This window comes from Nerophis lumbriciformis, linkage group LG11 (assembly GCF_033978685.3).
Source record: "Nerophis lumbriciformis linkage group LG11, RoL_Nlum_v2.1, whole genome shotgun sequence".
In the NCBI taxonomy this organism is placed as follows: Eukaryota; Metazoa; Chordata; class Actinopteri; order Syngnathiformes; family Syngnathidae; genus Nerophis; species Nerophis lumbriciformis.
In genome coordinates, this window is record NC_084558.2 from 47405828 (window position 1) to 47420860 (window position 15033).

Sequence of the window (15033 nt, forward strand, 5' to 3'; positions counted from 1 at the left end):
TTATTTTTGTTCAATTTTAGTGTTTTTTAAAAATCCAACGTCAAAAAAAATTCAGTGTAAAAAAAAAAAAATCTGTGTAAAAAATGTTTAAATATTCAGTGTGTAAAGATGCAGTGTAAAAAAAAGTGTAAAAGTGTTAAAAAATTGAGTGTGTAAAAAATTGACTGTGTAAAAAAATTAAGTGTAAAATAATCATGTGTACAAAAAAATCTGTGTAAAAAATGTGTTTAAATATTCAGTGTGTAAAGATGCAGTGTAAAAAAAAGTGTAAAAATGTTAAAAATTCAGTGTATAAAAATTGAGTGTGTAAAAATTGACTGTGTAAAAAAATTAAGTGTAAAATAATCATGTGTACAAAAAAATCTCTGTAAAAAAATGTGTTTAAATATTCAGTATGTAAAAATCCAGTGCAAAAACATTTGGTGTTTTCAATGTAAGGAAATAAAATCATTGCAAAAAAATGTGTTCAAAAAGTATTTGTAAAAAAATATTCAGTGTAAAAAAAAAAATGTGTAAAAAAAAAAAAAATTAAAACTATTTCAATGAAAAAAAAAGTTTGGTGTGTAAAAAATGTTTGTAAGAAAATTACTGTAAAACTTGAGTGTGTAAAAATTCAGTTTAGACTAAGTTTTACAGACTTTTTTTTACACATATTTTTTTGAACACTTGAGTGTGTAAAAATTCAGTGTAAACTAATTAAATGTTTAAAAAAATCAGTGTACTTTTTTTAATTCAGTGTAAAACCTGAGTGTGTTAAAATTAAGTGTGAAATAAAATCAGTGTAAAAAAATGTGTTCAGTGTAAAAAAAAATGCAGTGTAAAAAATCAGTGTGTGTAAAAATTCAGTGTAAACTAATTAAATGTAAAAAAAAAAAATCTGTTTAAAAAATGTGTCTAAAAATTATATGTAAAACTTGAGTGTGTAAAATTAAGTGGAAAGAAAATCAGAGTAAAAAGTGTGTAAAAATCCATTGCAAAAATTGAGTGTAAAAACGTGTAAAAAAAAATCTATGTAAAACTTCAGCGTGGAAAAATTAAGTATAAAAAAACAAGTGTAGAGAATGTGATTAAAAATCTGTGTAAAAAAAATGGTTTAAAAATTCAGTGTAAAAATTTAATGTAAAACTTGAGTGTGTAAACATTAAGTGTAAACTAATTCAATGTTTAAAAAATTTTTTTAAATTCAGTGTAAACTAATTCAATGTTAAAAAAAATCATTTTAAAAAATGTTTGAAAATTCAGTGTCTAAAAATTCAATATTAAACTTGAGTGTGTAAAATTAAGTGGAAAAAGATCAGTGTAACAAATGTTTAAATATTTAGTGTGTAAAAATCCATTGCAAAAATTGAGTGTAAAAACATGTGTAAAAAAAATCAATGTAAAACTTCAGCGTGGAAAAAATTAAGTGTAAAAAAACAAGTGTAAAGAACGTGATTTAAAATCAGTGTAAAAAAATAATTCAGTGTGTAAAGATTCAATGTAAAACTTGATTGTGTAAACATTAAGTGTAAAGAAATCAGTGTAACAAATGTGTTTAAAAATTCAGTGTGCAACTTGAATATGTAAAAATTAAGTGTAAAACAATTCTGTAAAAAACTCAATGTGTTGTCTAAAATAAAATTTGGTGTGTAAAAATTGTTAAAAATTCTGTTAAAAAAATCAGTGTAAAAATTGTTTAAAAAATCTATAAAAAATTTGAGTGTGTAAAAATTCAGTGCAAAAATAATTGTGTGTTTAAAAAAATAAAAATAAAAATAAAATCAATGCAGAAATATTATTTGTTTCCAAACTCAACACTCCCTTCCAGTAGAGAACAAAGACTGAAGCGATCCATCCTGTCTCAGAACCAGCCAATGAGGTGTCAAGTTTGCAGTCACATGACTCATGGCAAACGCTGAATTTATTTTGCACTTATTTATTTTTTTACACTGAATATTTTTATACTGAATTAATACAAGCTGGATTTTGATATTGTATTTTAACAATCCCAATTTTTAAAACACTAATTTTGCTCACACATTTCTGTTGGATTAAATTGTCAGCATTATTTGATGTAAAAAAGTACAAATCAATTCACAAAACGAAAATGAAAAAAACTCTGTTACAGAAATTGAGTGTCCGAAAAAAGGTTTGGTATAAAAGACACAAATGAACTTCGTAGTGGATCACTCTGTGGGACTTAAAAACAATGAAACTAAAGTGTAAAAAGAAGTTAACCACCATCACGGTTGACTGGAAGCAAAAAAATAGACTGTCGATCCAATCTTGATATCAATCTGATATCAGAAAACAAAGGTTTGAATTGATTGGTGTGAGATCATGTGCGATACAAGCAGTCCTGCAGCGTGTTTACTTGTGTGTGATATCATGTGTGATACAAGCAGTCCTGCAGCAAGTTTACTTGTGTGTGATATCATGTGTGATACAAGCAGTCCTGCAGCGTGTTTACTTGTGTGTGATATAATGTGCGATACAAGCAGTCCTGCAGAGCGTTTACTTGTTTGTGACATTGTGTGCGATACAAGCAGTCCTGCATCGTGCTAACTTGTGTGTGATATTGTGTGTGATACAAGCAGTCCTGCAGCGTGTTTTCTTGTGTGCGTGTGATATCATGTGAGATACAACAAGCAGTCCTGCAGCATGTTTACTTGTGATATCATGTGCGATACAAGCAGTCCTGCAGCGTGTTTACTTGTGTGTGTGATATCATGTGAGATGAAAGCAGTCTTGCAGCGTGGTTACTCGTGTGCGATATCGTGTGCGATGCAAGCAGTTCTGCAGTGGGTTTACTTGTGTGTGTGATATCATGTGAGATAGATGCAGTCCTGCAGAGTTTTCACTGTTGTATGATATCATGTGCGATACATGCAGTCCTGCAGTGTGTCTACTTGTGTGTGATATGATGTGAGATACAAACAGTCCTGCAGCGTGTTAACTTGTGTGTGTGATATCATGTGCGATACTAGCAGTCTTGCAGAGTGTTTACTTGTGATATCATGTGCGATACAAGCAGTCTGGCAGAGTGTTTACTTGTGTGTGATATCGTATACGCTACAAGCAGTCCTGCAGCGTTTTTACTTGTGTGTGATATCATGTGCGATACAAGCAGTACTATAGCGTGTTTACTTGTGTGTGATATCATATGCAATACAAGCAGTTCTGCAGAGTGTAAAAGTATGTGTAATATCATGTGCGATACAAGCAATCCCGCATCATGTTTACCTGTGTGTGTGATATAATGTGCGATACAAGCAGTCCTGCAGAGTGTTTACTTGTGTGTGATATTGTATACGATACAAGCAGTCCTACAGAGTGTTTACTTGTGTGTGATATCAAGTGCGATACAAGCAGTCCCGCAGCATGTTTACTTGTGTGTGATATCATATACGATACAAGCAGTCCTGCAGTGTTTTTACTTGTGTGTGATATCATGTGCGATACAAGCAGTACTATGGCGTGTTTACTTGTATGTGATATCATATGCAATACAAGCAGTTCTGCAGAGTGTAAAAGTATGTGTAATATCATTCGGATACAAGTAGTCCCGCATCATGTTTACCTGTGTGTGATATAATGTGCGATACAAGCAGTCCTGCAGAGTGTTTACTTGTGTGTGATATCGTATACGATACAAGCAGTCCTACAGAGTGTTTACTTGTGAGTGATATCATGTGCGATACAAGCAGTACTATAGCGTGTTTACTTGTGTGTGATATCATGTGCGATACAAGCAGTCCCGCAGCATGTTTACTTGTGTGTGATATCGTATACGATACAAGCAGTCCTGCAGCGTTTTTACTTGTGTGTGATATCATGTGCGATACAAGCAGTACTATAGCGTGTTTACTTGTATGTGATATCATATGCAATACAAGCAGTTCTGCAGAGTGTAAAAGTATGTGTAATATCATTCGGATACAAGTAGTCCCGCATCATGTTTACCTGTGTGTGATATAATGTGCGATACAAGCAGTCCTGCAGAGTGTTTACTTGTGTGTGATATCGTATACGATACAAGCAGTCCTACAGAGTGTTTACTTGTGAGTGATATCATGTGCGATACAAGCAGTACTATAGCGTGTTTACTTGTGTGTGATATCATGTGCGATACAAGCAGTCCTGCAGCATGTTTACTTGTGTGTGATATCGTATACGATACAAGCCGTCCTGCAGCGTTTTTACTTGTGTGTGATATCATGTGCGATACAAGCAGTACTATAGGGTGTTTACTTGTGTGTGATATCATGTGCGATACAAGCAGTCCTGCAGCGTGTTTACTTGTGTGTGTGATCTCATGTGAGATAGAAGCAGTCCTGCAGAGTTTTCACTGTTATATATCATGTGCGATACATGCAGTCCTGCAGCGTGTCTCCTTGTGTGATATTATGTGTGATACAAACAGTCCTGCAGCGTGTTAACTTGTGTGTGTGATATCATGCGCGATACTAGCAGTCTTGAAGAGTGTTTACTTGTGTGTGATATCGTATACGATACAAGCAGCTCTGCAGCTTTTTTACTTGTGTGTGTGATATCATGTGTGATACAAGCAGTCCTGCAGAGTGTAAAATTATGTGTATTATCATGTGCGATACAAGCAGTCCTGCAGCGTGTTTACTTGTGTGTGATATCATGTGCGATACAAGCAGTCCAGCAGCGTGTTTACTTTGTGTGATATCATGTGCGATACAAGCAGTACTATAGCGTGTTAACTTGTGTGTGTGATATCATGTGAGATAAAAGCAGTCCTGCAGCGTGTTTACCTGTGTGTGATATCATGTGCGATACAAACAGTACTATTGCGTGTTTACTTGAGTGTGATATTGTGTGCGATACAAGCAGTCCTGCAGCGTGTTTGTGTGATATCAAGTGTGATACAAGCAGTCCTGCTGTGTAAAATTCTGTGTGATATCATGTGCGATACAAGCAGTCCCACATCATGTTTACTTGTGTGTGATATCATGTGCGATACAAGCAGTCCTGCAGAGTGTTTACTTGTGTGTGATATCATGTGCAATACAAGCAGTCCTCCAGCAAGTTTACTTGTGTGTGATATTGTGTGCGATACAAGCAGTCCTGCAGCAGGTTTTTTGTGTGTGATATCATGTGCGATACAAGCAGTCCTGCAGAGTGTTTACTTGTGTGTGAAATTGTATACGATACAAGCAGTCCTACAGAGTGTTTACTTGTGAGTGATATCATGTAGCGTGTTTACTTGTGTGTGATATAATGTGTGTGATATCATGTGCGATACAAGCAGTCCCGCAGAGTGTTTACTTGTGTGTAATATGTGCGATACAAGCAGTGTGTTTACTTGTGTGTGATATCATGTGCGGTAAAAGCAGTAATGCAGAGTGTTTACTTGTGTGTGATATCATGTGCGATACAAGCAGAGTGTTTACTTAGCTGGACAGACAGTTAACATCTAAATGTCCTCCAATAAACACACAATTTCTTCTACTTTACTAAAGTCATTTACAAAAGGTAAACATGCTAGGCTACATGCTACTAGGAGCTAGCACTTACACAACAGCTAAGCACACAATAGCACACAATCTAGACTTTGGTAATAACCATTGAACATTAAAAGGTGACATTTGTCAATATAAACAAGTATCAAATAATTATAGTTACATATTACTTACACGTATAAAGTCTCCAAGGCACAAAAGTATTACAAAAGTATCCAGTAACAAAGGTGTCCGCATCATTCAACTTACAGCGTCATGAGCTTAACTTCATGAAAAAAACAAAAACAAATTACCACTCTACTTGAATTTAAAGACAGCATTAATCCTTTACAGACAGTTAATAATGAATAATGTTCTCCCTTTGACTCGTTTCACTCGATCAAACCTTCTCTAACATTCCACACTTCTAAACGATACGTGTATGAACGATTCCTGCCGATATCGGATCAGACATTGTCAAATATTGTCAAAGCTCCAATAAAAAGGGAGCACTCAGCGAGGGTGTTGACAGAGCCACTCAAAGAGCTTTCACGCCAGGGGGAATCAAGCCAGCGTCTCTTTTATTACGCCATTACTCTTTCTGTCCTCGTTAAAAACATCTCTGCTGGCCCTCACACAGACATCCAGGAGACATCCAGGTGACATCCAGGAGTCATCCAGGTGACATCCAGGAGTCATCCAGGAGTCATCCAGGAGACATCCAGGCGACATCCAGGAGACATCCAGGTGACATCCAGGAGTCATCCAGGAGACATCCAGGAGACATCCAGGTGACATCCAGGTGACATCCAGGAGTCATCCAGGAGACATCCAGGAGACATCCAGGTGACATCCAGGAGTCATCCAGGTGACATCCAGGAGTCATCCAGGAGTCATCCAGGAGACATCCAGGTGACATCCAGGAGTCATCCAGGTGACATCCAGGAGTCATCCAGGAGACATCCAGGAGACATCCAGGTGTCATCCAGGAGACATCCAGGTGACATCCAGAAAACTTCCAGGAGACATCCAGGTGACATCCAGGTGACATCCGGGTGACATCCGGGTGACATCCAGGTGACATCCAGGAGACATCCAGGTGACATCCAGGTGACATCCAGGTGACATCCAGGAGACATCCAGGTGACATCCAGGTGACATCCAGAAAACTTCCAGGAGACATCCAGGTGACATCCAGGAGACATCCAGGAGACATCCAGGAGACATCCAGGAGACATCCAGGTGACATCCAGGTGACATCCAGGAGACATCCAGGTGACATCCAGGAGACATCCAGGTGACATCCAGGTGACATCCAGGAGACATCCAAGAGACATCCAAGAGACATCCAGGTGACATCCAGGAGACATCCAGGAGACATCCAGGTGACATCCAGGAGACATCCAGGAGACATCCAGAAGACATCCAGGTGACATCAAGGAGACATCCAGGAGACATCCAGGTGACATCCAGGCAGGCCCGGCCCTAACCAATCTGGCGCCCTAGGCAAGATTTTAGGTGGCGCCCCCCCCCCACATCGGCAGTGAAGTGTATATACTCACAAGAACCCGATTAGCTTTGTCTGTGACCTTTTTTTTTTACTTACAACTATACCTAATATATAAAGGGGTGGAAAAGTGACTATTACCTGCAGGGCAAACATTAGCTAACCAGAAGGCAATAACAATGTAAACAAAAAACACCTGCTTAAAATGTCTAATACAAATGTCCCAGAGGAATGTAGGTGGGAGTATACTGTAATTACCTAACGTTACATTATTATTTTCCATAACAATTTAGCCCCCTCCACAATATTAACCCGACGTTAAAACAGAACTAGCTATTTATTGATTAGCAATTGCCGACTCATGTAACATTAGCTTAATGCTAAAAAGCCAGGTTACTATCACATTCTGTAACAGACAAATAATTTCATGTAGGCTAACGTTACCTACTTGCTACCTCTGTCTTTTCTCGTTTCTCCTCCTCTTCTTTTCTCTTTTTTCTTCCCTGGGCACCTGATAGTTTTGGCCGTTTTGACATCTTGTGTTGATTTTTTGATGTGGTGACGTCCAAAAAGAGTCATGATACGGGAAGGGAGGGGGCGCACCGTGCGGCGGGGGGGGGGGGGGGGGGGAAATGTTGTAACAAATAATATTTCTATTAAATAGGCTTTACTTTGCATTTTAATTAACGTGGGATTATTTTTTGTATTTAGAAATAATAGTACCACCTTTTTTTCTCTTTTTTTTTTCTTTTTCTCTCCAACATTTGTGGCACTTGCGTGGCGCCCCCTGATGGACGGCGCCCTTAGCATTTGCCTATACGGCCTATGCCACAGGCCGGCCCTGCATCCAGGAGACATCCAGGAGACATCCACGTGACATCCAGGTGACATCCAAGAGACATCCAGGTGACATCCAGGAGACATCCAGAAAACTTCCAGGAGACATCCAGGTGACATCCAGGAGACATCCAGGAGACATCCAGGTGACATCCAGGTGACATCCAGGTGACATCCAGGAGACATCCAGGAGACATCCAGAAAACTTCCAGGAGACATCCAGGTGACATCCAGGAGACATCCAGGAGACATCCAGGAGACATCCAGGTGACATCCAAGTGACATCCAGGTGACATCCAGGTGACATCCAGGAGACATCCAGGAGACATCCAGGAGACATCCAGGAGACATCCAGGTGACATCCAGGAGTCATCCAGGTGACATCCAGGAGTCATCCAGGTGACATCCAGGTGACATCCAGGTGACATCCAGGAGACATCCAGGAGACATCCAAGAGACATCCAGGAGACATCCAGGAGACATCCAGAAAACTTCCAGGAGACATCCAGGTGACATCCAGGTGACATCCAGGTGACATCCAAGAGACATCCAAGAGACATCCAAGAGACATCCAGGAGACATCCAGGAGAAATCCAGGAGACATCCAGGTGACATCCAGAAAACTTTCAGGAGACATCCACGTGACATCCAGGTGACATCCAAGAGACATCCAGGTGACATCCAGGAGACATCCAGAAAACTTCCAGGAGACATCCAGGAGACATCCAGGAGTCATCCAGGAGACATCCAGGTGACATCCAGGAGACATCCAGGAGACATCCAGGAGACATCCAGGTGACATCCAGGAGACATCCAGGAGACATCCAAGAGACATCCAGGTGACATCCAGGTGACATCCAGGTGACATCCAGGAGACATCCAGGAGACATCCAGGAGACATCCAGGAGACATCCAGGTGACATCCAGGAGACATCCAGAAAACTTCCAGGAGACATCCACGTGACATCCACGTGACATCCAAGAGACATCCAGGTGACATCCAGAAAACTTCCAGGAGACATCCAGGTGACATCCAGGAGTCATCCAGGTGACATCCAGGAGACATCCAGGTGACATTCAGGAGACATCCACGTGACATCCACCGTGACATCCAAGAGACATCCAGGTGACATCCAGGTGACATCCAGGAGACATCCAGGAGACATCCACGTGACATCCAGGTGACATCCAAGAGACATCCAGGTGACATCCAGGTGACATCCAGGAGACATCCAGAAAACTTCCAGGAGACATCCAGGAGACATCCAGGAGACATCCAGGAGACATCCAGGTGACATCCAAGAGACATCCAGGTGACATCCAGGAGACATCCAGGAGACATCCAGGAGACATCCAGGAGTCATCCAGGTGACATCCAGGAGACATCCAGGTGACATCCAGGAGACATCCAGGAGACATCCAGGAGACATCCAGGTGACATCCAGGAGACATCCAAGAGACATCCAGGTGACATCCAGGTGACATCCAGGAGACATCCAGGAGACATCCAGAAAACTTCCAGGAGACATCCAGGTGACATCCAGGAGACATCCAGGTGACATCCAGGATTCATCCAGGATTCATCCAGGTGACATCCAGGTGACATCCAGGAGACATCCAGGAGACATCCAGGAGACATCCAGGAGACATCCAAGAGACATCCAGGTGACATCCAGGAGACATCCAGAAAACTTCCAGGAGACATCCAGGTGACATCCAGGTGACATCCAGGTGACATCCAAGAGACATCCAAGAGACATCCAAGAGACATCCAGGAGACATCCAGGAGAAATCCAGGAGACATCCAGGTGACATCCAGAAAACTTTCAGGAGACATCCACGTGACATCCAGGTGACATCCAAGAGACATCCAGGTGACATCCAGGAGACATCCAGAAAACTTCCAGGAGACATCCAGGAGACATCCAGGAGTCATCCAGGTGACATCCAGGTGACATCCAGGAGACATCCAGGTGACATCCAGGAGACATCCAGGAGACATCCAGGTGACATCCAGGAGACATCCAAGAGACATCCAGGTGACATCCAGGAGACATCCAAGAGACATCCAGGTGACATCCAGGAGACATCCAGAAAACTTCCAGGAGACATCCACGTGACATCCACGTGACATCCAAGAGACATCCAGGTGACATCCAGAAAACTTCCAGGAGACATCCAGGTGTCATCCAGGTGACATCCAGGAGACATCCAGGTGACATTCAGGAGACATCCACGTGACATCCACCGTGACATCCAAGAGACATCCAGGTGACATCCAGGAGACATCCAGGAGACATCCACGTGACATCCAGGTGACATCCAAGAGACATCCAGGTGACATCCAGGTGACATCCAGGAGACATCCAGGAGACATCCAGAAAACTTCCAGGAGACATCAAGGTGACATCCAGGTGACATCCAAGAGACATCCAGGTGACATCCAGGTGACATCCAGGAGACATCCATAAAACTTCCAGGAGACATCCAGGTGACATCCAGGAGACATCCACGTGACATCCAGGTGACATCCAAGAGACATCCAGGTGACATCCAGGTGACATCCAGGAGACATCCAGGAGACATCCAGAAAACTTCCAGGAGACATCCAGGAGACATCCAGGTGACATCCAGGTGACATCCAAGAGACATCCAGGTGACATCCAGGTGACATCCAGGTGACATCCAAGAGACATCCAGGTGACATCCAGGAGACATCCAGGAGACATCCAGGAGACATCCAGGTGACATCCAAGAGACATCCAGGTGACATCCAGGAGACATCCAGGAGACATCCAGGTGACATCCAGGAGACATCCAGGAGACATCCAGGAGACATCCAGGTGACATCCAGGAGACATCCAGGTGACATCCAGGAGACATCCAGGAGACATCCAGGAGACATCCAGGAGACATCCAGGTGACATCCAAGAGACATCCAGGTGACATCCAGGTGACATCCAGGTGACATCCAGGAGACATCCAGGAGACATCCAGGAGACATCCAGAAAACTTCCAGGAGACATCCAGGAGACATCCAGGTGACATCCAGGAGACATCCAGGAGACATCCAGGTGACATCCAAAAGACATCCAGGTGACATCCAGGAGACATCCAGGAGACATCCAGGAGACATCCAGGTGACATCCAAGAGACATCCAGGTGACATCCAGGAGACATCCAGGAGACATCCAGGAGACATCCAGGTGACATCCAGGAGACATCCAGGAGACATCCAGGAGACATCCAGGAGACATCCAGGTGACATCCAAGAGACATCCAGGTGACATCCAGGTGACATCCAGGTGACATCCAGGAGACATCCAGGAGACATCCAGAAAACTTCCAGGAGACATCCAGGAGACATCCAGGAGACATCCAGGAGACATCCAGGAGACATCCAGGTGACATCCAAGAGACATCCAGGTGACATCCAGGTGACATCCAGGAGACATCCAGGAGACATCCAGGAGACATCCAGGTGACATCCAGGTGACATCCAGGTGACATCCAGGAGACATCCAGGAGACATCCAGGAGACATCCAGGAGACATCCAGGTGACATCCAGGAGACATCCAGGAGACATCCAGGTGACATCCAAGAGACATCCAGGTGACATCCAGGTGACATCCAGGAGACATCCATAAAACTTCCAGGAGACATCCAGGTGACATCCAGGAGTCATCCAGGTGACATCCAGGTGACATCCAGGTGACATCCAGGTGACATCCAGGTGACATCCAAGAGACATCCAGGTGACATCCAGGTGACATCCAGGAGACATCCAGGAGACATCCAGGTGACATCCAGGAGACATCCAGGAGACATCCAGGAGACATCCAGGTGACATCCAGGAGACATCCAGGAGACATCCAGGTGACATCCAGGTGACATCCAGGAGACATCCAGGTGACATCCAGGAGACATCCAGGAGACATCCAGGTGACATCCAGGAGACATCCAGGAGACATCCAAGAGACATCCAAGAGACATCCAGGAGACATCCAGGAGACATCCAGGAGACATCCAGGTGACATCCAGGTGACATCCAGGAGTCATCCAGGTGACATCCAGGTGACATCCAGGAGACATCCAGGAGACATCCAGGTGACATCCAGGTGACATCCAGGAGACATCCAGGAGACATCCAAGAGACATCCAAGAGACATCCAAGAGACATCCAGGTGACATCCAGGAGACATCCAGAAAACTTCCAGGAGACATCCAGGAGACATCCAGGAGACATCCAGGAGACATCCAGGTGACATCCAGGTGACATCCAGGAGACATCCAGGTGACATCCAGGAGACATCCAGGAGACATCCAGGAGACATCCAGGTGACATCCAGGAGACATCCAGGTGACATCAAGGTGACATCCAGGAGACATCCAGGAGACCTCGGACTCCCGGGAAAGACTGGAATTGGGCTGCAAAATTAAAAGGATAGACAGAGGTGGACATCTGTAAAATTAGCTCACGGAGTTAGCATGCTAATGTTTGCATGTGTCAAGGTTGCAATATTAGTTAAATAGGTTAGCATGTTAGCAGTTAGCATGTGTCGAGTACCAAGTTACATATGATTCTGAGGTGTACGGCTTCAAAACTAGCTTAAAAGTTTAGCATGCTAATGTTAGCATGTGTCACGCACCAAGTTACATGACCCTGAGGTGTACGGCTGAAAAACTAGCTAAAAAAGTTAGCATACTAATATTAGCATGTGTCACATACCAAGTTATATGACTCTAAGGTGTATGGCTGCAAAATTAGCTAAACATTTTTTTTAGCATGCTTATGTTAGTTAGTGTCACGTACCAAGGTGTACGGCTGCAAAACCAGTTTAAAAAGTTAGCATGCTAATGTTAGCATTCATCAAGTACCAAGTTATATGACGCTGAGGTGTACGGCTTCAAAACTAGCTTAAAAGTTTAGCATGCTAATGTTAGCATGTGTCACGCACCAAGTTACATGACCCTGAGGTGTACGGCTGAAAAACTAGCTAAAAAAGTTAGCATGCTAATATTAGCATGTGTCACATACCAAGTTATATGACTCTAAGGTGTATGGCTGCAAAATTAGCTAAACATTTTTTTTAGCATGCTTATGTTAGTAAGTGTCACATACCAAGGTGTTCGGCAGCAAAACCAGTTTAAAAAATTAGCATGCTAATGTTAGCTTGTGTCAAGTACCAAGTTAAATGATGCTGAGGTGTATGGCTTCAAAACTAGCTTAAAAGTTTAACATGCTAATGTTAGCATGTGTCACGCACCAAGTTACATGACCCTGAGGTGTACGGCTGAAAAATTAGCACAAACATTTTTTTAGCATGCTTATGTTAGTAAGTGTCACGCACCAAGGTGTACGGCTGCAAAACCAGTTAAAAAAGTTAGCACCAAGTTACATGACCCTGAGGTGTACGGCTGAAAAACTAGCTAAAAAAGTTAGCATGCTAATATTAGCATGTGTCACATACCAAGTTATATGACTCTAAGGTGTACGGCTGCAAAATTAGCTAAACATTTTTATAGCATGCTTATGTTAGTTAGTGTCATGTACCAAGGTGTACGGCTGCAAAACCAGTTTAAAAAGTTAGCATGCTAATGTTAGCATATCTGTCACGCACCAAGTTACATGACCTTGAGGTGTACGTCTGAAAAACTAGCTAAAAAAGTTAGCATGCTAATATTAGCATGTGTCACATACCAAGTTATATGACTCTAAGGTGTGCGGCTGCAAAATTAGCTAAACATTTTTATAGCATGCGTATGTTAGTTAGTGTCATGTACCAAGGTGTACGGCTGCAAAACCAGTTTAAAAAGTTAGCATGCTAATGTTAGCATTTGTCAAGTACCAAGTTATATGACCCTGAGGTGTACGGCTGGAAAAACTAGCTAAAAAAGTTAGCATGCTAATATTAGCATGTGTCATGTACCAAGTTATATGACTCTAAAGAGTACGGCTGCAAAATAATCTTTAAAAACTTAGCATGCTAATGTTAGCATGTGTCACGTACCAAGTTATATGACTGAGGTGGACATCTGCAAAATTAGCTAACAAAGTTAGCATGTCTCAAGTGTATCAAGGTTGCAATATTAGTTAAATAAGTTAGCATGTTAACCGTTACCATGTGTCGAGTACCAAGTTATTGTGTGTTATAGAAAAGACATTTCCAGAAGGTCCTTAAACACAGCTGAGCGCTCCTGTCATACAGAGAGGATCTTTGACTAGGATTTTTTTTTCCCCCCAGAAGGTCCGCAAAACAGCAGAGCCTGTCTGTCATATTGAGGATCTTTGCCGAAACTGTATTTTCAGTAGCTCCTTAAAAACAACAGAACGCTCCTGTTATATTGAGGATCTTTGATGAGTGTTAATTATAGACCATTGCTGCAGTAGGTCCTTAAAAACAGCAGTGTTCCTGTCAAATAAAGGATCTTTGGACTAGCATTTCCCCCACAGTAGGGCTTTAATTATTATTTTTTTTCCAGTACATCCTCCAAAACAGCTAAGCACTTCTGTCTTGCTGAGGATCATTGACGAAAAGACATTTCCAGAAGGTCCTTAAACATAGCTGAGCGCTCCTGTCATACGGAGAGGATCTTTGACGAGGATCCCCCCCCCCAGAAAAACAGCAGAGCCTGTCTGTCATATCGAGGATCTTTGCCGCAAATGTATTTTCAGTAGCTCCTTAAACACAACACAGTGCTCATGTTATATTGAGGATCTTTGATGAGCGTTAATTATAGACCATTGCTGCAGTAGGTCCTTAAAAACAGCAGTTCCTGTCAAATAAAGGATCTTTGGACTAGCATTTCCCCCACAGTAGGGCTTTAATTATTTTTTTTCCAGTACATCCTCCAAAACAGCTAAGCACTTCTGTCTTGCTGATGATCTTTGATGAAAAGACATTTCCAGAATGTCCTTAAACACAGTGAGTGCTCCTGTCATACGGAGAGGATCTTTGACTAGGATTTCTCCCCCCCCCCCCCCAGAAAAACAGCAGAGCCTGTCTGTCATATCGAGGATCTTTGCCGAAAATGTATTTTCAGTAGCTCCTTAAAAACAACAGAGCGCTCCTGTTATATTGAGGATCTTTGATGAGCGTTAATTATAGACCATTGCTGCAGTAGGTCCTTCAAAAATGCAGTGGTCCTTTCATATAAAGGATCTTTGACTAGTGTTCTTTATGTATCCATCGATCCATTTTTTTACCGCTTGTCCCTTACGGAGTCGCGGGGGGTGCTGG